Source organism: Vicugna pacos, chromosome 2 (genome assembly GCF_048564905.1).
Source record: "Vicugna pacos chromosome 2, VicPac4, whole genome shotgun sequence".
Lineage (NCBI taxonomy): Eukaryota > Metazoa > Chordata > Mammalia > Artiodactyla > Camelidae > Vicugna > Vicugna pacos.
This window is the reverse complement of record NC_132988.1, coordinates 88,220,321-88,242,974: the sequence shown is the minus strand read 5'-3', so window position 1 is coordinate 88,242,974 and position 22,654 is coordinate 88,220,321. Positions and strand designations below refer to the sequence as shown.

General features: G+C 34.8%; 1 long non-coding RNA gene across 1 annotated transcript in view; it reads right to left on the bottom strand.

Moving 5' to 3' along the window:
- Positions 1 to 1,636: 1,636 nt before the first annotated feature.
- LOC140700306 (uncharacterized) overlaps positions 1,637 to 22,654 on the bottom strand; it is a 72,643-nt gene continuing 51,625 nt past the window's right edge. Inside the window, exon 3 of the long non-coding RNA XR_012078712.1 lies at positions 1,637 to 1,718. This is a non-coding gene — a long non-coding RNA (uncharacterized lncRNA). The remainder of the gene's footprint in view (positions 1,719 to 22,654) is intronic.

Here is a 22,654-nt window from a genome sequence, read left to right as displayed (position 1 = left end):
AAAGGGAGCCTGTAACGTGAGTGATGTGATTTGGTTCTGTTTCATGTTACTCATTTCACATGCATTTTCTCAGAGGTAACAAAACAAAGTGGAATCTGTTTTACTGCTGGTGCTAAATTACCCATTGTTGACTTCGTATAAGCCCTGGGATATTGTTTACAAGCTATGTTGAGCTTTTTCTTCATGTGTTAATGGTCCAAAGTGTTAAAACTTTTTATAGTCTAATTTACTTTGGTTGTTATTCTATTCCTTCAGAAGTCAGAGCATTAGGTTCATCATTTTATGTTTTGATGGGTAGCATCCACTATGGTGATAGGGCGTGAGAAGTGGGGGAGAAGTTCGCTAGTGGTTCTCTAAGTGTCTGTAAAGTTTGTAAATTCCATATCTATATGCACTTACCATGGCACGCTTTGGGGCATAACAAGAGCTTTCCTTTCCTCTTTTGCTTCTTTCAATGATGTGTAAAGACCTAATGGATCTATCATTTTGAAGCCTGTCTGTCATCCTATAGGGGCAATACTATGGCTGCTGCTAAACATTCTGTGTCCTTCACCTTTCTACATAGGCGTGCTCTGTGCAGTTGGCAATACAGACCATATTGGGAAAAAAATAAGTCTGTCTTTGTATTAACAATTGTGATCCAGACATTAACTGTACATTTTTTAAAAAACACATTGTTCTTTTGTTGTGTACCTCTGCTTTAGATTGGCCCTGATCTCAAAAGAACCACAAGAGTTGAAATATAATTGAGTGGCTACTATGTGTCAGGTGCACAATTGTGCCCACAAGTGTTGTTTCATTTAATTAATCCCAACTCCCTATCTTTAGATACTATTATCATCCATGATAAAAACAGAGACAGAATCAGAGGACTTTACATAAAGGTTCACAAAAATTATCTACAATAAAGTCTGTAGTTTTTCCTTCATAAAAAGTAGAATTACAATCTGAGTTGAGACATCTAAAAAAATTTAGTGCTCTTTTGACATTCTCTACTTGAACTTCAAGAATTAACAGCCATACGTTCATGTGCTGAAGATACCCCTGCGGTGGGAGAATTGAATGTGCTGTACAATATTCTACACAGTGGAATGTTTAGTTGTTTGTGGGGGCTCATTGGCAATGTCTCTGCAAACCTAGCTTAGGAAAAAATTATTCAAATAAAACGCAAGTTCAAAAATTTCTGTAAATCTTATTTTTATGACAAGGGAAGAAAAATAATTCCTTAAGCTCATGTTTATCATTTTGTTGCTTTTGTTATATCATCATCACCTTCATCATCATCATCCATTAGAGTAACTGAAATCATTAAAATATTAACTGCAAGTGACAGAAACATAACAAAAATTCATTTGAACAACAACAACAAAGAGTTATTTGGCTTATATAACTGAAAAGTTCAAGAATAGTTTTCAAGTAAGACTGAATCCAGAGTTTCAAAAGCCATCAGCCAAGTCTTAAAATTTTCTGTCCATTTTTCAGTTCTACTTTGTTGGCATCATTCTCCAACTGACTGTCCATGGAGGAGCTAAGTTATCTCCTGGAAACCGAGACTTAAGTGGGCCTTGGCACTTTCATCTCAGAAGAACATTTCTTACACATTTCTTACCACGTCGGTCTCCATAATATGATCTGAGCATGAGCCAAGGACTTGAGCTGCTCTGATGGGGCACCCTAAACTTCATGGCCACTTGAGTGGAAAGTTGTCCGGTCTGTTCCTGAAACAAAAAGAAGAGAAATAGATCTTAGACAGAAAAAGTAATGTTCCAAAAAATTATGGAAGATGCAATACATTTGAGAAAAAAAGGAATATTTGATCTATTTTTATAATGTAAAATTTAAGATATAGGTGTAAGATTAAATCCTCAAATATAATTTTCCATTCCAAACACCTATGCCGCATTTCATTTCCATGTGTAAATATATTTTAGATCTAACAATGCAGGACGTAATGAGTAAATCTGGTGAACCATGTGTTGGGAGGGAGGGAGGAGGAGTTGGGAGACAAAGGTCCAGGTAGTTAGTCACCAGTGAAAATATATTTAAGTTAAGTGGTCCATTATAGAAAGTTGAAGTCAGAACTGAAACACCCACTCAGTTCCATTTCAGAAGTGTGCAAGGAAATAAATGTGAATCTGGAAAATCATACTGCGCTATCTAGGAAAAAAAAAAACAACTATCGGAAAATGCAGTGGAGTTTAGTAAGATGGTAGAGGTTTAGTGAGAAAAATTATGTGTCAAAGAAAGCCATTTAGAAGGATCTGATTAAAAGAGATGGGAAGTCTAACTTTGGAATTCTCTTATCAAAAAGAGAACATAAACTTATTTATAATTCATAAATAGATAGCAAAAACATACTGGGGTATAATCAGAGGTGCAGTGCTTAAATGCTATTATTAAAATAATTTTCTTGTCATTATAATAAACACAGGAAAGAGATCTCTAAAAGAAAATACGATGGCTCATTCTCCAATATTGACCTCTTTTTACCTTGGGGCTTTCTTAAAGACAGAATTAAAATTTCAGTATCCTTAAAGTTTTTAATGCATCTTAAAAGTAGAATAATATTTTTCTGAAGTAATATTTTTCAGAACTTTTTATGATATCATATAAACACAATAACACTAATCACTCAAAGAGAGATCATTTTACTATTGTATAAAATTTGGTAGGAAACTTTCTATATAATGGAGATGCCTTCACAAGAATTTGGATTTTAAGACAAATCTGAATTCTCTGAAAAGTGCCAAAGCCTCTATTTATTTGTGATCCAAAACTTAATTTTGTGGCATAAGTGGGGTATAGTTAAAATGCAAAAATTAGCCATAAAACTTTGGATTTTTTGCACATTGCCTAGCATATGTGCCTTGTTTTTCATGTTTAGGAAAAAGTGCCAGAATCTTGATAATATAATTATCTCAGATATTTCAGCACATGATTTTAATGAGCAAGGCCATGGACCTAGTGGAATTATCAACCCTTATCACAAGTAATGGAGCTATTAATATTCAGGGTTTTTTTTTAATCCAAAATTTTGTCTGTTTAAGAGATTGGCAGTTGTTATCACAGTTTTAATGACAAAAAGAATCTCTGAAACTTTACTTTTAATTTACAGGTCAACAGCTTTGTAATTTACAAAGCCCTCTATTTGCAAATTGAAAATAATAGGAACTGTTCACATCCTTGATCGTAAAGAAAGAATAACATGTCTTAAGCCTTCTGGTCCTTCTGGTCTAGATTTATCAATTTCTTCATTTCAAAAAGATTCTTTTTTAAAAAAAAACTGCTATATTCCCAATACAGATGCCTATAAGTGTTACTTCAATAGACCAAACTAAGGGAAATTGAAAGGCAAATTTAAAAGGGAGGATGCTCAGACTAACTTCCTTTCCTCGCTTCTGTCTTCCAGGTGAGAAGTCCTTCCTAACAGCCAGTTTCTTCTCAAACATTTTCATTTCCTTATCTTAAGAGTAAGACCACTGGTAGCACTCTGCATGTTCTTTTGACCCAAAGGATTTTGGTAACTTTCTATATGATGCAAATCAAGTGTATATAATCTTTTGTTCAAGTTGTAAATTTTTACCTTTCTTCAATTGGCTATGAAGGATTTACATGAGTACACACTCATATTTTGATACTTGTTCCCATGATATTGGAAATACCTGGTCCCCTGGGAGCACTTATAAGTTGCAGAATGTCCAGGAGTTGCCTGTAATAAGAAGCCAAGATCCCACAGAATAAAAACCAGAAAATAAGATGAAATTCCCAAAAACAAATGTTGAAAGCTCTTCCTTCTGTCCTTTATGGCACTCATCCTAAGAGTCTGTTTCAGGGACCGGTGGAAGGATGAGATGGGAAGGTGATGTAGAAGACACCTTTCTCTGCAGAGGAACACAGCCTGTGTAAGTGGAGAAAAGGTCTTCTCTTACAAATTGGGCTTGAGGTGTGCAATTTTCTGTCCCTTGGATGCTTAGTCACCATTCAGGTATCTATCTTTACCACATTAAACATACTAGCATCACAAATCTTAATGTGGATGGACTCTGGGAAATAATGGTGTCTGTAATAGAATTATGTGCACAAGTTAGTACAGAATAACTGATTCTTTAGGGATTAGGAAGGCTTAGAAGAGGAAGTACCATATTGTTTAGTGATCAGAACTTTACCAAGAAGAAATAGCAAGGAGGTCCAAAGAGCTCATCTGCTAAGTGCATTAAACATATAATAAAGTCAAATTAAAAGATAGTAAATTTCTAGATGAACAAATTATCTACATTTTCTCCCATGAATGCAAACTGAAACCTCACTTTCAATACAATTTTTACCAACATACCAATGGAAATTGAGTGGGGAAAGTTTGGATGTTTTCATGCAGTGCATTGCCAATTGTTAGGGGAAAAAAATCAAGCAAGCAGTGGGGTAATTTGGGAGTCAGGTATTTCACGTCAGGGTCTCAAAAAGGAGGACTTAGTTTTTCTAGTTTTCTTAATAAAGTCCAGTGGAAAGGTGAATTGGGTGGGGGGCTGATTCGCTTAAGAACTATGTTCACCACTCTCACATTCTCTGGTAATTAAGACCCTCTTGCCTTCCATGCCATCCTGTAGCCTTGAACTTCATTTGCCTGACTTGTCTGACTTCATTTATACTGTGTTCACAGTTGTGTCTAAGCCCTGGCCCCAGTCACCTATCTGCCCTGATACACACCACTGCTTTTTACTTACCTGTGGAGAGTTTTTCCACTTCATCGCTTTGCCTTTGCATTACGCCTGCTGTGACACTTACCTGTAGGACCCAGTGTTTTCTATGGATCACTGTTTAACTAGGACAATAATCTAAAGAAAGGCATCCCATACGATTCAGCAATTATCCTCCACATTGTATAACTAATGCCTGCCTGTAGATAAGATCCTCCTCCTGTAAAAGCAACTATTTTTCAGGCTTATTACAGATTATTAGAATGATTAAAATGTGACACTATACTGACCTCTTAGGGCAGGACAGTTCAAACCATCCACAGGAATGCAAAGCATATAGGACTATAAATTTCTATAAAAATCTCTCACTTACTTGTCTCTTGTGTTTCCCCTGCTGTGATTCTCACTCCCTTCGTGATAGGAGAATGTGTAATCATAAATCTGTGTTGGCTGCAGTGTCAGAGCACGATTACACTGGGGAAGAAGCAAGTCCCTGCTCTATTGGAGCCGACAAAGACGATCGCATCAATCCGACCCTTTTATAACCTCATCCTCCAGGCCTTGCTTCTCTCATCTCTCATGGAAAGTGTCTGCACATCCACCTATCATGTTTTTGCCTAGGAAAGTGGTATGTGTTTGCAGAACATCTTGTTTTTCTCTTATTCATATTTTGACTTGGCATTTATAGCAGTTGGGTGAAAAAAAAAAAAAAAAGAAGCCACAGTCTGATTTGTCTGCAGCAGACAGTCTAATTAAATTGGAGGGGAGGGACAGATGCACAAAGCTGCTGAACTGCTCATAATACAAAACATGGCAGCTTCAGTTTGGAAAAATGTAGCAAGATGGTGCCAACAATTTCTGCTCACTGAACTAGCTGAAGTATGTAATTATGTTAAGTTCTCTTATTTCCATTCCAATTTCACGTATATCACTGATGCATTTGAAAAGAGCTTAGAAGGCCATTATTTGGGCTGTGATAAAAGAACAATATACACCCAATTCACACATGCTGTAATTTTTTTCCGAGTCAGATTTTTCAATACTGAAAGTGTAATTTTTACCAAATAAATATTTATGCATATGGCTTTTCTCATCTTTAATTTTTTTCCCTATACGATTCAAATCAGCATCAGTTCTTTGATACTTACGAACTGCATGCAATCCAGAGCGCCAACTGCTGTCTGTAATACTGAAAACCTGAAGCCAACCTTTGTGAACATGAACTCTCATGAACAGAAACACAAACTGTCTGCATCACTAATGGCAAATCCTCTCTGTCAAGCTGTTTTACAATCTGTACTTCCAGGATAATGTCATTCTTTCAAATTGCTGTGGGCATTCATGTTGCTACTGTGGGATGCTAATCTCACACTGATCTGCTTGTCTCTTTTATCCCACCCCACCTCAAAAGATACAAAGGCTGCAGGCATCACCACCTTTCAGTGTGAAAATATGTTTACATATCTGCAGATAATACATGTTGCATTCAAAATCTATTTTTTCAGAATAATTTATAACATCCACGCACCTATTTGAATGCTGAAAGTTTCAAGATACAATTGTTACAAAATCATCATTTTAAAAATTCACTGAAGAGCTGGCAACACAAAGAAACTTGACTGAAATAAAGTCCAAAAAGCACCAAGCCCTTTACTAGAGAGAGATGTTACTTAACGTCTGTTCCATCCTTAACAAAACCAAGCGAAGAGCAGCAACAACAACAAAACGAAGGAAAATGTGTTTCATGATCAAGAGAGGAAATAGCCAATGAAAGCAGACATAGAGATGGACCAGATGGACTCTAAACTCAACATGATAAAAATCTAAATTCTAATGAAAAAGTGCACAACATGCATGAAGAAAGGGAAAAGTTCAAGAGAGATCCAGAAGCTATAAAAAAGGAAATGCTATATATGATAAAATCAAAATAACTTATATGAATAATACTTATAATACTTTTAATACAGTTTTAACGTATAATAAAAAATATATCCTCAGTTAAGAAAATGGAAATAAGGCAAACTGGCATGATTTATCTTAAGCTGTTATTCAAATACAGTAAATTTAAAAAATAGAATTATGTGACTCTTGGTCCACAATGACGAATGTTTACACAAGAAGTGTCTCCCCTACTTCTTGAAATCTCATTTTTAAAAATCTATTTTTAAAAGAGAAAATAAACCCAGAGAACAAAGACAGAAACATACTGGAAGCTGAAAGCAATCTGGAAAAAGTAGATTCGAGAGAGCCGAATCCTGATCCAATGATGAAATGTGAGAATTTCTAGGATGACCCAATGCATTCCAAAGAACCAGTGACTCAGGGACTGGCAGTATTGGGTACATATGGAGGCTGGAATAAAGGTGGTAGAATAAAATCAGGAAAAGCAGTTCAAAGTCCATCTAAACCCCCAGATTACCTCCCTTCCTCTGCATAGCTAAGTAAGCAACTGCTACCTTCCTTACTCACTGGGCAGGTGAATTTTGACATATTAACATGAGAAGGCAAATTGGAATATCTATGATCTGAGCTGAAGATCAGAGTACTAAACTAAAACAAGAAAACTGAGGAGAAATTTAGATTCTGAATATATTATCTCACCAGAAGCCCAGAAATGAAAGCCATAATTGTGTCCCACAAGCCACCTGACAGTTTTCCCAGGAGTCTGACCAGCTCACAGAAAAGTACTGAAACTAATAACATCAAGGGTTTCCCCACTAAGCAGCATCGCTATATTGCCCCGAAGGGAAGCCCACAGTCTTTTCCACGTGCATGGAAAACCCAGGCAAATTTTTAGTGCTCCTCTTTAAAACATGAGCCTAGAGTCACAAGTGAACAGACATTTGAAGCACATCTCTACCATGAAAGACAAAAGCCAAGAGAAACAGAAACACGTGGCAGAGAAAAGAGATGACAAAGAGAGGTGAAAATCACACACACACACAAGTATACACACTCACACAAACTTAAATAAATACCTTCAGAGAAGTAAGAGGAATAAGAATATATTGGGGAAAAAAGGAACATTCAGCAAATGAAGAAATGAGTCCTTGGAAAATAAATCTATTATATTAGATATGAAGACATCAGTAGAATAAATGGAAGATAAAGTTGAGAGAATTTCCCAGCGAGTAGAACAATGAGATAAAACATACGAAAGGAAAAAAAAAAAAGCTAGAGGATCAACATAGGGTATTTAACATCCACACAACGGTGATTCAAAAAGAGATGACAGAGAAGTGAAAAGAGAGGAAGAGGAAAAGGCAAAACAATTCAAGAAAATGTTCTAGATCACGGAGTCACAAGACTCCACACTGAATTTAGCAACAGTGCCATAGAGGAAAATAGTCCCACTCAGTAGGATTATTTTATATAGTCACACAGGTTGTCAACTGCACAGCTTTAGGGGCAGCATTGTCATTGGCAATGTGAATGAATTTTCTTTGACATATGCCTTTTGCCAAGTGTGCCCTGGATTTTTGTAGTGCAGTGGCCCTTCTCAACAATCCATGCTGCTGGGAAACTTTCAAAAGCAAGATAAACAGAAGATCCCATGACATTTCTGAAAAGGGGAGGAGGCCTCATGTGAAGATATTTAATTTTTCAACAACAATACTGAAAGCTAGAAAACAATGAAGAAACATCTTAAAAACTCTGAGGGAAAAAATGCTTTCCTACTTAGAATCCTATAAGAAGCCGAGCAAATAAGTGTGAGCGTAAAACAGAAACAAACACACAAAGATATTTTCATATGTCAAGTCTGTTAGCAGGTGTGCCTCGACCCGGGTGCTTGGGGAGCTCCTGAGTATCTGATCCAGCAAAATTGGGAAGGAAAACAGAAATATGGAAATCATGGGATCCAGGAACTGGGCCAACCAAGGTAAGAGAGAGATTAACAGAATTTGTAATGTGATGGTGTCAGGAGACATCAGACCTAGGGATAAACCAATCTAGATGGGAACAAGAAACTTGCGGAAAGGATTTCTTCAAAAATGTGAAACCAATAGGATAACGTGTTTAGAGAACTAAGCAAACATTTAAAAGGGTAATTATTAACTCTAAGCGAGACAAAAATGCACGGGAATGAAAAGTAATCATGGCATACCACATGGCTCAGTTGAGAAGGCAGTCACATAATCATAATGGTTACAATAACAGGAATATTAAATATTGATCTTACCAAAATTACGATAGAAGAATAATGGCAAGATGGGGAGCTAGAGAGGGGAGATATGATGGGCTTATGCATGAAAAAGAGTAAATCTTTCTCTCCCATGCTATGAAATTGACTGATAAAGTCAAAAAGGAAAAATGTTAACGTAGTAAGAATATATACATGGTATCACTGAATCACTTTGCTGTACACCAGAAACTAACACAACACTGTAAATCAACTGTACTTCAATTAAAGAATAAGAGAAAAAAATCCCACTAAACAGTAAAAAAATAAAAAAGGTGATAGATTGAGATGTAGAGGGAATACTAAAAGAATAAGAGTTGCACATGGTTGGGTCTGTGAAGTGGGACTGTGGTACTGCTGCTTCTAAGAGGTCTGTGGAACTGTTTTTCTCTTTAAATTGTATACACAGTATGTGAAAACCTACACTAGAGATAGTATGTGAGGTCTTCTAATTGGTCATCTGTTGCACAACTTGTATCAGTATTTACGGTAGCTATATATACGTGCAAAGACTGCTTCCTCAGTTCTTGATAAGCACTTTTGTTTCCTCCTGAAAACTGTCAACTAGCTGGTCAGTCAACTTGCTTAGTCCTTACTAGTCCCAGTGCCTGGGGTTAGATAGATACTGTACCTTCAGTACACACAAATCTCTGGGCCCTATTTGCCATTGGTCTATCAGGAACCACAGTAATGATACTTTAACTGATTTCAAGTATCACTCCTGCCTAGAATTACATAGTTTTCTGAACCCTGTAATTTGGACGATGGTGGTATAATTTTGTAGATCAGATCTATGGAGTGGATTAGAATCTGCAACGGAACTGCCTGGATTTGAGCTTTGGCTCCAGAACTAATTTTTTTCTATGACATTAGGTCATTGCTTAACCAAGCTGAACCAAGTTTATTGATTTATAAAGTGAGATTAATAGTACTACCTACCTCAAATGATTAAAAGTTAAATGAAATAATACGGAATATAGTTTATTGCAGTACTTGGCATTTAGTTAGTTCAAAAGAAGTATTACCTATTATTTATTATCTTCTCAGCTCCAAGCTTAAAAATCTATCATTCCCCCTAAACTCCTTTGCTTTTTCAGTACCCAAGGCAACTTAGTTTCCAGTACTGCCAATTCCCCAGCAGCTTGGAGCTTTGAGGCTTTTATGCAAATGAAACTAGCAGGGCTGTCTGTGGCTTTTTAGACATCTTTGAAACAAGTATGCAAATTGCATTTAAACAGCCAGCTTGGATTACATATGAGCAAATGATTTTAACACTCACAAACATCTTCTGTAAAAAACAACAAAAAGACAAGACCATGAGCAAATATAATGAAAACAAAGCAAAATTCCAAAGGTATAACTTTGACTTTTAATTTTTTAATTCCAAAGGTATAACTTTTTGCTTTTATAGAAAAGCAATGTCAAAATAAATGTATTTTAAAGATGTATTTTGGTCCTGTGTAACATTCAGAGAAAAACAAACAAACAAACAAAAAAACTGAAAAGAAAGTAAATATAGAAAGAAAGTGAGAATAAAAAATTCTGCACTAATCTGAAAAATGGGAATGAAAATAAACATAAGATTTTAAGAATAAACATAAAGTTTTCTATCTATTAGGACAGCATAAATCCACATAGATAATTAAAACACTCACTAATAATCTAAGATGTGGCTGCAATTGGATTGGACCTGGATCTTCAGAATCTTAAAGTTCCTAAAAAATTCAAAAATATCTGTGTTTTGCTTCTAATTTCATTTGATCATTGCTTTATTTAAAACAGACACTTGAGGACAAGCAGTGAGGAACTGCATAAAGGAAAGGATGCTATGGATCTTACAAACACAATTTTAACTTGTGTCAAGGTGTCTCAAAGGGTATTTTGGCTTCAAGATGCAATTGCAATTCTGGATGATGTACCAGTAAAAGACGCATTATGTCATTTCAAAGTTGAATTGCAACTCATTTGTTTAGTCATTTAAGCCCTATGCTTATGTAATAATAAAAGCATTTATTTGATAAAATAATGAATAATACTTTCTTTTCTCCCCTATTCATTGATTGGAATCCAAAAATCAGCCTGAGATGAAAAGGGTACTTAGACTGCCATCTAGTATACATTTTTCTGTATAGCATAATTTCCAAAGCTGTTTGAGTAATATCTCCAGCATTGGAATAAATGCATGCTTAAGCACAATTGCTTTTATATGTATTGAAAATTGTATATGAACCATCCTTTCACTCTTTGACCTAAATTCTTCTCCTAAATATTAATCTGTGAGTGTTTCAATCTGTATGTCAATTTATTAGTACTTTATTCACTTGGCCCAGATATAGAATTTTAATCTTTTAGGGATTTCCTTCAAAGGCCTCATTTGAAATATTCTTAATAACCTGGTATTTTCCTTCTCTAGAAAATACACAAGGATTTGAGCCAGGAGTCTCTCAGAATTCCACATGCTGTATAAAAATATTTACCTTGTTCAAGGAGAAAGCATTATTTCATTGGCACAAGAATAGCCATGCTGGTGATTAAAATTAAATGGAAATATTTCTAATAATAGTTCTCCTAGACTATGTTCTGATATCTAATTGCAAGCCTCCCGCCACTAACCATATACGTCCATGTCCACCCTAACTCTAACAGAAGGGGGAAACACAAACTTCCAGGGGCTGGAAAACACACATGGTGCTCAAAACTGGGCCTCAAACGAGCAAAACAAAGCAGTATCTCAAAACTTACATTGACAACCTTTAAGATTAGCATTAAAGCTTGATTGGTAAATGTTATAACTTGCCATCAGTTATGAATAGGCTAGAATCCCAAGGACATTTAAGAATAGATCAGAAACCCACGTCTTTTCTACATCCTTGGAATTCCTGCAGAAAATATTCAACTTTGCTCCAGTATAAAAAACGTGACTGAACTGTCGACAGGTAAATCTCAGGATATTGAATTCAATTTACTTGCACACATTTTTATTGCGTTCCCACTGTGGGCCTAGAAGTAGACTTTGGAGCTACAAAATCAAATAAATCGTAGTATAGCTCATGAGCAGTTTACCATATGTTGATGATAAAAATGTGAGGATTTAGAAAACTTTCAAAAGGCTAAGTTGTGGTGCAGTGAAAAACCTGTCCTTAAAGATTTTTTATTGGAGGTTGAATAATCACGCATCAGTTACACAATATAAAAGATTCCTCTATTGGGAGGAAAGTTAGATATCTTAGATTTCATTTTAATGTATAATTCTCTATTTTGTTATAAATTGGACATTCTGATACTAAATAATTAGTCCAAGAAAATAGAACACTGTATTTCATTTGGAGATATAATAGTCCACTCCATGGCAAAGCTTTAAATTATAAAGCACCTTAAAATATTAATGAATCAGGAAATTAACTTAAATTGTTTTCAGTAATCTCTGCATTATAGAAAAGCAGTGTCAAAATAATGCCAAAATTGTAACTTAAATAATTGTGAGATAACTTAAGAATACTTAACCATTAATCCACTTCATCCCTTAATGTGTTAGGTTTCTTTTTTATAATTTTTAGCTGATCTTAGATTTAATTTGGAAAGATGAATTCAAGATAATCATCCTGTTCTATGCTGCCAAAATGATTCTTAGCAAAGCCCATTCCATTTCTGCAGGACCATCATTAGCAACTTTCATTCAGGTATAGCTCACCTAATGAAACATGTTTTAATCTAGAGTCTATGAGGATTTGAATCTTAAAAGAAACAAAACCAATTATTTATGCATGTTTCAAAATGTAGAAAATCAGCTAAAGCTAAATTCCCCCCCAAAACCCACAATGGTTTAAATGTGTTTCTTAGCACAAAGAAAAATGGAAATAAAACATTCAATTTAATAAATATAAATTGAATTGTCCTGTTATTCAATTCCTCTATAGTGTAAATTTTAATGAAATTTAGCTTCCTTGTCTGCAAATTAGGTGCTCTTTTACATTGATGTAGACAATTTCTCGTTCTTGATAAAGAAAATATTCTGTCTTCTTCTACTTTGTCTCCTCTATGAAGTCCTCTTTCCAAGTAAAAATCTCTTAATGGCAGAACACTCAGGTCAGGCCTCTTTGGACTGTGTTTCCAGTTGTCTGCTGTATTAGTTTGCTTTGGGTTCCATAACAAAGTACCAAACACTAAGTGGCTTAAAAAATAAAAATTTATTCCCTCAAAATCCTGGAGGCTAGACATCCAAGATCAAGGGATCAACAGGGTTGGGTTTTTTTTTTACAGTGCCTCCCTCCTTGGCTTGTAGATTGCTGTCTTATTCTGATATTTTCACATGGTCTTCCCTCTGTATCTGTGTCCTAATTTCTCCTTGTTAGGACACCAGCCGTATTGGAATAAAGTCCACTTGGTCATTTTACCAAGTTACCTCTTTAAAGGCCCTGTCTCCAAATACAGTCATATTCTGAAGTACTAGGGGTAAGGACTTCACTATATGAATTTGGGGGGACCTAATGAAGCTTATAACATTTGCTTAGATGTAGTCATGTCACTAACATTTCCCTTTTAACTTGTATTGCTTATTTCTGAATTTCTTATATTGTTATTTAACTTTCTTTAAGTTATCTCTTACCCAATATATGGTAAACCTCTTGAGAACAAAGGTTTAGCTTCTTCTCTATAATCAACAGTGTGCCACGCTGCGCTTTATGGAAAGTAAATGCTCAGTAAATAGCAGTTGATTGGATTTTCTGTGACTGCTAATGCTTTAAGAACTTCAGTCCTCTTCCTCACTGTCCAGTAATCCAGAATCTTAAGGTAAATGTTCAACTTCAAGGGAGAAAGTCATTTATAAAAGAAATGTGCATAGGTGGTTAGCTTTATAAAAAGAAAGGAGTTTTCTGAAAACTAAATAGTAATTCTTTATCTGTTTTTCTGATCTGTACATTCTCATTTCATGCTTTCTTAAGGATATTGAGAATCATATCTAAAGTGATTGCTCCCGTCAACAAAAGCATTTCTCTGCAAGTAAAATCTGTGGACTACTATGAAATGTGAACCAATTTGTTGACTATGGCTGCAAAACAATTTATCTTGCTTACTCATTTACACGTCCTATAATTAACTTGAGCCTTGTGAACTATACATTTCATTGCAAATACACATGTAGAAACATTCATTATTCCATCTTTCTGAAGAAGATAATAGAATCACTCCTTGTCCACCATGCATAATAGACCAAGAAAGTGAACAATTAATTTCAGCAAATGATTTCATTGTACAGCCTGCTCACCTGCTCTACTTAGATTCCAAAGTTCCCTGTTCTGTGTATTCTTCTAGTTTTGACAACATGTGGGTGCATTAAAAATAATAATAATATTTTAAAATAATAATAAATTTTAAATTTTATCTGTGTTTAAATTATTTTTAGCAAAGGATTTATTCAAGCACCTGGTAGTCCAATAGAAATTTCTTATTTTAAGCATGTTTAAATCTTATGCTATTGAGCATATCATGGTTTACGACTCAAATAATTTGATGGCACAAGGGGTAAAGTTAAAATTCAACATTATTATTAAGATTCTTGAAACTTACTATGGCCTTACTGTTCTTCATTTTTTAAAACTGAAACATAGTTATGCACAATCAGTCAAAATGAGAAAGTGATTTGTACTAATTCTTGGAGATTGACAAATATGACATGACTAATTTAGTTCCAGTAATTTCCAAACTAGAATTATTCAGACTACAGAACATCCATGTTCAATAAATAATTTAATATACATGGTTTCATTTTTATAGAGTTATATATGCAATAAATAGTTGAGGTTATTGTAGCCATGACTGCTTGGTTCATCCCATTACCTACTTGTCATCATAAGACATAGAATCTAATCTAAAGATACTAGAATGCTGAGCAAGTATATGTGAGTGTGGGTGTGAAATAGCTGTCTCAGACTGGTGGTTGGATTTGCCTTAAGTGTGTTTCTTTTATCTTGAACAACTAAGATTAAAAAAAGAGAAATATTAGAGGTCAATATTTATTATTTGAGATTTTACACAAAATTTTATATCTGTGGTTTCTTTTGAAAAATTGATTATCTTACAACCAAAGGCCCACTTTCCCACATGGTGACTGTCATACGTCACTGCCTTGTTTAGGCAGGACAAGCAAGCGCCCATTCACCACCACCTCCACCACTCCCTGTTACGTTACCCCTAATGCATTCTCTCACCTTCATGGCTATGGGGGCATTTATATTTGCCACACTTCATATTAAAGGAGAAAGATGGAAAAGATTCAGAATTTGAGGTATTGAGGCTTGGGTCAATTCTTGAAGAAGTGGAGAATATTGTAAGACACATCAGTATTGAAAAGGAAGACTAGGAGAAAAAATATCCACATTCATGGTCAATCTATAGAAACTCATTTTTCAAGGATATAAAGAACTAGAAAGAAAAAGAATGAATTTATATGGAACTTTTTAATGTTAATTGTAAGGTCCTTCTGGTGTGTTTTGATGTCAAAAACATTCAGAATCTTTTACTATTAAGTGTGTTTTATTGATTTGTAAGTCTTTGAAATGATGGTCCTTTTAGTTAAAATAAAGCAACTTATTATTGAGTAAAATATACATTTAATTTGGAAAAAAAATTCCTTTCAAGATTTGTGTACAAAGAACACAGTTTAAAATGGTTTACACATCCCCAGTGACATGGGGTCTTCACAACTTACATCTACATTTGTAACCTTTACTAGTGTTAAATTCCCATCCACTCTCTAAAAATTAAAATAAATTTTTTTAAAATAAAATGGTTTACAGTTTTTAAAAATCCTTTAAATTATTCTTCTCCTAAGCTGCTTATGAGTTGTTTATATGATAAAAGTGTCACAGGGAAGGATAATAAACTGTATCTTATGCTGTGGTTAAATTATAGTGATCAAGTCCATGATGTTATCAAGTCCACTGGACAATATTATGATTCAAGGTGAAAGCCATCTTGTCAAAACATTGTTTTCTTTAGCCTTGAAGTGAAGACCCATCTAGTATTGTCAAAACAATAAGATAAGACATGAAACTTCTCTTGCTATTCATGTTTATTCATTTAAAAAACTTAGATAGAATTATTATTCAATGAGTAAATGTTAATGTTAAGAAACTGGAAACTTAAAATAGATTTCTAAAAGTAATTATTTAAGGGGAAAATTCCTTTGTACAGCTGATAAGGAAGAAATGAGAAAAGCTTAATATCTATGCAAAGATTCTTCGTAGACCACATTCTTAAGAATCTGATTAAAATATACCAAAATGACAGGGGCATTTAGGGGAGAAAGAAATTTATTTTCATCTGTGTTTTAATTTTTGTTGATCAAAAAAGAGTCCATAAGAGAAAAGAGGGCAGGAAGGCGAAAAGAAAGAAAAGAAAAGAAAAGAAAAGAAAAGAAAAGAAAAGGAAAGGAAAGGAAAGGAAAGGAAAGGAAAGGAAAGGAAAGGAAAGGAAAGGAAAGGAAAGGAAAGAAAGGAAAGGAAAGAAAAGAAAAGAAAAGGAAAGGAAAGGAAAAGAAAGGAAAGGAAAGAAAAGAAAAGGAAGGAAGGAAGAAAAAGAAAGAAAAGAAGGAAGGAAGAAAGGAAGAAAGGAAGGAAGGAAGGAAGGAAAAGAGAGAGGAGGCAGGGAGGGAGGAAAGTAGAAGGAAGAAAAAAACGAAGAGACAAATTATGAGACATAGAATCTCAGTAGTAAAAGTTGTCAAGAAGTCATCACCCTTAGTGACCTATCCAGTTAATTTGTTTTTTTATTCATTTTTTCACTGAAGTAGAGTCAGTTTAAATGTGTCAATTTCTTGTGTACAACATGTTTCAGTCATACATATACATACATATATTCATTTTCATATACTTTTTCATTATAGGTTATTACAAGATATTGAATATAGTTCCCTGTGCTATACAGAAGAAACTTGTTGTTTACCTGTTTTATGTATAGTAATTAGTATTTGTACATCTCAAACTCCCAATTTATCCTTTCCCACTTTCTTTTCCCCTGGTAACCATAAGTTAGCTTACTATGTCTGTAAGTCTGCTTCTGTTTTGTAGATAAGTTCATTCTACCCAGCTAACTTTTTTAAAATGCTTTTTTTTTAATGCTTCTTAACATGCTTTCTTGAAATAGTAAGGGCATTCCTAATGAGGAAGAGCATACAATTGTAACATAGGTTAATAAATTAGCAAATGCTAACATTAAGCCAAAATCTGCCTTTCTTCTCTTTCTACAGGTCAGCTTTACTTTGATCTTTGCACCTGCGAAAATAATCATTTTTCAATTTGCACTTTATGATGTAGACATAACTTCAAAAAGAATGCAGTAAGCTTTGTTTACTTACTGTTGGAGTAAGTAAACCATGTAGGAGATATGACGTGGTACCTGCCAGGCACTCTTTGTCTTCTGGAAGTGTTAAACCTTTCACTCTAACTACGATTTCTACTAATAGGAATCACTGCTACTAAGTTTCCAAATTATTCAACTATCTTTTGTTTGTTTGTTTGATTTTTTGTCCACTCCTCCTTTCCCAGCTCTGCATATAATCATTCCATTCCTCCTTTCAGAGAGGATATGATTAAAAAAAAAAAGTTTGGCAAGCTTTGAATTTAGTGAAAATTGGTTTAAAAAAAGTTTTGCTAGATCACACTAACCTGCTAACTAGTACACCACCCTTTCATGTTGACCAGAAAGACAACATGATAAATATATTCACAACTCACTTTCAAACATTAAATTATCATTGCTACTCAAGAATTTTCAAATACATCCAATTATCAGGAATTTCCCTACTGTACATCTAGATATCTCATTCAAAGAACCAATATTTTCCATGGAAATGTTCACAAATGCAGCAATTCAGTAAGGCAGTAAGTTGTAAGGGAAAAATTTTCTTTTTTGGAATGTCCTAGCTTATGTAATTTTTTTCAAGACTATTTGCCAAACATGTTGAACTATTCTAGAAGAAAAATATTACTTTGTTATTTGGCTATTTGCCCAGGAAACATAATCTATGGGTTGGAACCCCTAGAAATTTTCAATATTTCCTTGCAGTTATGTTTTCCAGTGGAAATAGTGGTACAGTGAATTATCATTCCCAGTATGTAAAGCCTCACCCCTCATTCATTATAGTTGGTTAACACCTACCCAATGTGATAGGACTTGCTAATGAATAATGTGGGAAGAATGTATATCTCAGCCTTATTGATTTTGGGCTTAGCCATGTGATATACTCTTGACAATTGGATGTCAGTAGATGTGCTGTTGATCATGTTAAGCAGAAGCTTTAAAATTATTTTAGAGTCTGTTTCAGGCTCTCATGTTACTATCTTATTCTATGAGAATAACATGCCTCAAATAGGGGCAGATCTTTCAGCCTAGTCCTGAAATGAAAGGACATGTTGGTGCAAACTTTCTACTGGTCACCAGCCTGGATTATAATCACAGTATTCCCTACAGATTTCATGACACTTGAGCAAGAAATAAACTGTGTGTGTGTGTGTGTGTGTGTGTGTGTGTGTGTGTGTGTGTTGTAAATCCTTAAAATCTGGGAGTTGTTTGTTACATAGCATTATCTTGCAAAAGCTGATTAATGTACTGGTCAGTAACTTTGATCAGTCTCAAAGCAGGTTGTTATCCCAAAAAAGACCAATAGTTACTGTTACATAATGTGCCATGATGGCACAAAACTTTGGCAATTCTCTGCTATACTTCTTCATATTGTCAAAGTAGATCATCCAGCCTGTAGGTTCATCTTAGGAAAAGATTTTCACATTAATCCATGATTATCATTTAGTTTACCCTCATGCTATAGACAAGAAAGTTACTCTGGTTCTTAGCCTCTGATTTCTTCATCTAAGTCTTATTTGTTCCTTCCTGAAATCTTCTTTTACATCTCTGGATTTCTAATTAACAAAAGTTAAGAACTAAAATGCTGTTATTATAAAAATTACATTCCAGTCTTTTCCAAGCACTTTAAAATATGAGTTGTCCTTTAAATATTTGAAAGAGTACATTTGTTTCATTTTCTTCAATTAGACATTTTTGAAAGATGTCACATATGCTGCTTACCTGTCCTATTACTCAATATCCAGATTCCTGAAATTTCTGAATTTATATGATTTGTGCAAGATATGAAGGTTCATAGAGCAACTCTTAACTTCAATGACATATTGAGGTTCAGAGACGTTAATGGATATAACTAAGCTCACACAGCTTGTCAATGGGAGAACTGGAACTTTAACCTAGGACTTCTATCTCTCAATCTGCTCATCATTGTTATGGAAATGTGCTGCAATTTAAAAGAATATAAATAAGTAACCAATAGACTGATTGATGTAAGCATTGATAAGTAGGCAAAATTTGCAAATATCCAGGAATATTGTCATTCTTGATAGGACCATACAAAAACTTAAGATCAGGATTGTCTGAAGGCTTGAAAGGTAAAACTCTTTAGAGTACTAAGAAGTTTCCCAATGACTTAATCTCCACTAATTGCTCTTTAATAATTCTGCTAAATGTGTCCTAATTCACTTCTGGATATGCATTTGATATATGATAAGTAAGTATAAATATATGGCTCAAAAATATAATTCTCCTGCCCCCAAATCAAATATATGCATAGAAATTTCTAGGAATATATTTTGGAGATCAATCACCGCTTATATCCACCTTTGTGCATCGTTTAGTAATAAAAAAAAAAATACCTAGTCAGTCAAGTTAATTCAACAAACAGTTTTTAACTACCTAATATATAACAAGCCCTCCATTTTACATGAGAGATATCAAGATAAATGTGGTCTGGCATTTGTTCTCAAAGCATTCACAGTCAAAAAGAAGCATCTATTGGTCTGGGAGATAGTGCAGCCCTTTCACTGCGAAAGCATATAATCTAAATTTTTAATTTATATAAATGTCATCATGAATATTATAATACGTCATTTTCCCTTTATGAAACTCGTACGCATGACGACTGCTTCTCTTTTATTCTGAAAGGTCGGCGGTTACCGCTAATCCCGAGCAAGTCCTATCAGAGGCTGTGGCCTTAGTTGCCAAGGGTTGCATCTTTGTATTGCTCTGAGAAGCTGAACGTGATTTTCATGTAAAACATACTTAAATGTTATATTAGCATTCCCCCAATGCTTCCCCTTTTCCTCTGTGTTGATAAGCATTCAAATATGTTCATTGAAGAGATTTTTACATTATTTCTTCAAATGGGAGAAATTTTCATTTAGCAGGCAATTATTTGGAGTGAATGGAAGCTAAATAAAGTGCCTTTTTGCCTAATTTCCTCCGGTTAATATTACTTTCTAGCTAGTAACTGCTTCAGCAACTGCCAAAACGAAGGAATTCACGGCTCCCCATGCCTCCCTACCACACACACTGGCAGTGGTGCTGAACTTGAACTGCCATCCTCCGGGAGAGGGAGAGCAGAGACATCAATGAAACATTCTGTTCCCTTCATGTAAAATATGTCTTGTTTCCTCATAGGACTCTCAAGAATAAAGGCAAACAGCAGGATTGAAACGATTGATGGCTGAAAATTTCAGGAAATGATAAAAGATGCACGTCAAAATGCCAGATCTGTGATTCACTTCTGTTACTTCTTTTAAGACATGGCCCACAACTCACCTTTTTAAGAAAGCTTTCCTTTTAGCCCATCTGTGAGTAAGGTGACCTTATAGTTTATTGCTTAACTGGAACACTGTTGAGAATGAAATGGAGCAATAAATAATAGGGCTGAGACAAAAGGCATCAACTGTACTGTCCCTGTGAAACTGGGGTGAATGGCCACCATCTCCATGAAGCCAGCAATATCCCCTCAAGATTCTAATAGTATTTACTGCAGGTTTTACTTATTTGACATTCAGCATGTGCTACAGGGGCTTTCTTCTATTTTATGTGTATGTTCTGTGGCCTTGACTTGGTTAATAATATCTTTTGAGAGCAGAGAGGATAACCTTTATTTGTTTTCTTCTCTAGATCCTAACACAAATAGTACACACAGCATGCACACATGAGATATGTTTAAGGCAGTGCATGAACAGAGTCGGTGCTTAATTAATGTTTGTTGAAGCAATGTACATTAGTCAGGGTTCTCCAGAGACACATAGCCAGTAGGTTCTGATATATTTGTGTATTTATATATGTGTGTGTGTAAATATATATATGTATATATAAAGAGATTTATTATATGGGAATGGCTCATGTGATTACAGAGGCTGAGAAGACCTGTAGTTGGCAAGTTGGAGCTCCAGGAGGACGATGTGTAGTTATAGACCAAGTATAAAGGCCTGGGAACCAGGAGAACTGGTGTAAGTTCAAGTCTGAAAGCCAGCAGTTTCAAGACCCAAGGAGAGCTGAATTTTCAGTTGAGTCCAAAACCAGAAAAGGACTGATGTCTCAGCTCTACAGTCAGGAGTCTCCTCCTACTCAAGGAAGAGTCCCCCTTTTGGTTTTATTCAAGCCTTCAGCTGACTGGAGAGGGCCACCCACCTTGGGGAGGCCAGTCTGCTCAGTCTACTGATTCAAATGTTAATTTCATTTACACACACCACAGACACACCCAGAATAAAGTTTGATCAAACATCTGGGCATTCTGTGGCCCAGTCAAGTTGACACATTAAATTAAACATCATAGACTATACTCAATTAAAATAAGAATTAAACATCATAGAATTCAGGGCATGATATTTGTAATGACAGTGACTTTTGTTAATATTATCATATCTTTACCTGTACAACTTGATTTTAGCTAAGTGTATAATGGTTTATTTCTACTACCAGATGATAAGATCTTTGCTTCCACTAGATTTTCCCCAAGTGCCTAGAATCATACTTATTAATTCAATTAATGATAACAACTTAGGAACTGGGAAGATACAAAGGTGAATAGGGCATGGTCGCTGCCTTCAGAGACCTGAAGTTCTTATTTCAAGGAGGAGATGAATACACATAAAAGATGATTCACCGTAGAGTCAATAAATCATGTATGTCTGCAGTACAAATGGAAAATACAGAAGAGTGTAATGGAAAGTGTAAAAATTTGCAGTCAGAAACCTGTGTTTGAGTAACTTCTGTATCATTTCAGAAAGACCTGTATTTGAATCCAGCTTTATGAGTTTATAGCTGTGTGAGCTTTGACATTCAGAACTTCATTTACTCCACTGTAAACTATGAACAGTAATAAACTTTTGTCATATAATTGTTAGAATTAAATGAGTTGAGGGACTAGTATGTAGTACTCAAATCCCTATTGTAATAACATCGCCATTATGAACACTATCTTTATTATTACATCAACAGCTCTGATTCTGAGCCTTTCTTTTCATTGTTATCATTAAATGTAAAGAATACTAAGCCCAGATGATTATTATAAAGGGTAAATGATATGATATATGTTTAAGTTTTTAGTTAATTTAAAACAATAATACAATTATTAACTGGAAGTATCATTGTGATTTCTATGACACAGAGTGGAAATATGTCACAGATGGTATAGCTGTGTCTATTATTCTACAACTATTTACAATTGAAAATTAATTGGGCCAACAAACAATTCAAAGAACTGTTCTCTAAAATGTTTTCATTGTTCTGCTCTATTCCTTTCCTATATTCTTCTTATAAGAGCACATAATTGGGTATGAAACAGAAAATTTCAAAATCGGAGGTAGCAACATCCAGGAGAATGTGGAAAAATATAAAAAGTAAACATAAACTTAGGGAGATATTTTCAAATGGCTCTCAAATAGGAGGATTTTCTCTTTTG